Here is a 2,741-nt window from a genome sequence, read left to right as displayed (position 1 = left end):
CTTTTGCTCTCTCCTTCCTAAGGAAGGAGTCTTGAGGACCTTCTTTCCACCCTCCACCCCAGCTGCACCCCCCAAATTTCCACTTTCTTTCCTCCCCAAAGCTTTGCCAAATATGAATTATGTAGCTGATTTTTTCAGTGACCTGAGGAAACTTTTCTTTTTCTGGTGACATTGCTGCTCAGACAGGGGTGCCAGAGCCCACTTTCAGTAGCTGGCAACAAAGACAGATCTGTGCATCCAGTGCCAGTGGGCAGCAAGGGGGGGACAGCTCTTTGCTTTGCCTAGGCAGTTCAGTTCTTTAATGCTATAGGGTGGTATGTAGTGACTGAGGAAGAGAGTACCATTTCCAGATTGCACAGTTTTGAGCACATATGTGATGTTGTTTGATGGCCCTCATTGTTGCAAACATTAGCATGAAGCTGATATGAGCAACAAGGTGAATTTTGAGGCACAAACATGGTGCATTTTCAGTGTCTGCTGTTAACTGGTGCAGCCCCTCCTCCCTCTCCTCAGGGGCTTGCTGATCTCTCATCCCCACTCTTTTCACTGTAACAAGCTGAAGAGCAGGCTTGTCTTTATTTACTGTTTTCCTCTCATCTGTCTTTAAACTTAGTCTTTCATCTTTTTTTAGCATGACAACAGTGCCCAGTTTCATTACAGAAGAGGCTATTTGCTCTGTTAGGATATGGTGACAGCAAATGAGGCTTGCATAGCTTCTCTAACTGCCTGGGATAGAAGCCTGCTTTTTGCCAGCTGCTCCCAGGCCTGGGTACAACAAAGGCAGGTCCAGGTGGATCTGCAGCACCTCAGGCACATCAGCTGCTAAGAGGGTCTCCTGATTTCCAGAAGTTTCCTGTTGGGTGCTCGTAGATATATTGAGGTCTGCTTGGACTCTGCAGCCACCCAGAACCATTGAGAACGTGGGAACAGCCTGTTTGCCTTTTACTGTCTTTCCCAGCCCCTAGAGGTGAAGGGAAGACTTGTACTACATGGTTTTGCATCCTTTCTGTCTGTCAGGTGGCTTACTTGTAAGTCTTCCTGCCTGAAGAGCCATATCTGAAAACATACAATTGTAGCAAGACTGGGCAGGGACATCAAACTTGCTGCCTCTTTTGCTTTTCTTATGCAGGATTTGAGTTCAGGTTCCTGTTCCACTTTGGATTCACAGGCTTTCTGTCTTTGGCCCCTGTGCTTTGAAGATCATGCACTCTTTCCTTTCCATTTTGCCCATCTTAGGCCCAAATAGCTTCCTCTCTCCCCTTTGCTGTTGCAACAGTCTACATTTACATTGTGCCTTTACATTTGTTCCTCATTTTCCTCACTGCACACCAGGAGAGAATCAAGCCTTACAACTGTAAACAAGAAACCCTCAGGGACACAACAGCATTCCTACTCACTTCTGCTTTATTTTCTCCCCTGTAAGTAAAATATAACTGGAAAAGCCCAACTCAAATTGCTCCTGATTTCCAGAAACATTGAATGATTCTATCTTAAATCAAAATTATAGCAGCTATTCGTGTAACAATGATGAGACTGAGCAGAAAGAAAAATAACATTGTCAAAGTAGCTAAGAAATATTATCAATATTCTTTTGCTGGCCCAGGAAACAATTGCAGTCTTTGAGCTGCAGAGTGCTATATTCTTATTCAGATAGGTGGCTTGCAGAAACCCAAGAAATCTGTCCTGCTGTTCCTGGAATTGATAATGTCACACAAGCTAAATCCTAGTGTGACAATAGTATCATAGTATCATAGTATCATTCAGGGTTGGAAGGGACCACAAGGATCATCTAGTTCCAACCCCCCTGCCATGGCCAGGGACACCCCACACTAGATCAGCCTGGCCAGAGCCTCATCCAGCCTGGTCTTAAACACCTCCAGGGACGAGGCCTCGACCACCTCCCTGGACAACCCATTCCAGGGTTTCACCACTCTCATGGTGAAGAACCTCCTCCTCACATCCAGCCTGAATCTCCCCACCTCCGACTTCATTCCATTCCCCCTAGTCCTATCACTACCTGAGATCCTGAGAAGTCCTTCCCCAGCCTTCCTGTAGGCCCCCTTCAGATACAGCCTAGGAGAGGAGTCACTGCTGGCTAGATAGAAATAAGAGATCACCAACAAGCCCAGTCAGGACTGCAGAAAGAACAGATGAGAACCATGGAGGTTTCATGTATAGAGATGAGCATGGAGGAGAAACGTCAGGAAGAAATCCCCCAGTCTCAAAAGTGAGGCAGTCTAAGCAAAACTGTAAAAGCCACAAAGGAACAAAATGTAGAATGTTTCTCTTTCCTACTCTTAAAAAAAAGAAGTATAAAAGACAACCTTCTCAGAAACATACTGGACAACATAATTAGCTAGGAGACATGACTGTGGTTTTAATTATAGATGAACATCAGTAAACACTCAATGCTCCACAGAATGTCTTTTTAAGATGGAAAAAAGAAATGGCAATAAGAAATTTTCACATTATTCTAAAGAATACTGAGGCATTGCTAAATGCTTTTTAGACCTTCTGCTCTAAACTAGCTGTCAATGTGTGTTGGTTGAAATGTTCAGAGAGTTGTTGTCATTCACTGATGCGTGTGCCAAAGCGGAGCTTCGCCTTCCCGTAAATGCTAACTCTTAGTGCTGTTAATGAAGTCATGCTCTGCTAATGCAATCGATACTTTTTCTTCTTGGAGGAAGAACCACACAGCTTTCTGGATTTCAGACCACAGTTGTTGTGCCATCCTGTCTGAT

The sequence above is a fragment of the Melanerpes formicivorus genome, unplaced genomic scaffold, assembly GCF_026170545.1.
Source record: "Melanerpes formicivorus ecotype bairdi unplaced genomic scaffold, bMelFor1.0.p_v2 SCAF_23, whole genome shotgun sequence".
NCBI lineage: Eukaryota > Metazoa > Chordata > Aves > Piciformes > Picidae > Melanerpes > Melanerpes formicivorus.
Note: the sequence above shows the minus strand (reverse complement) of the source record.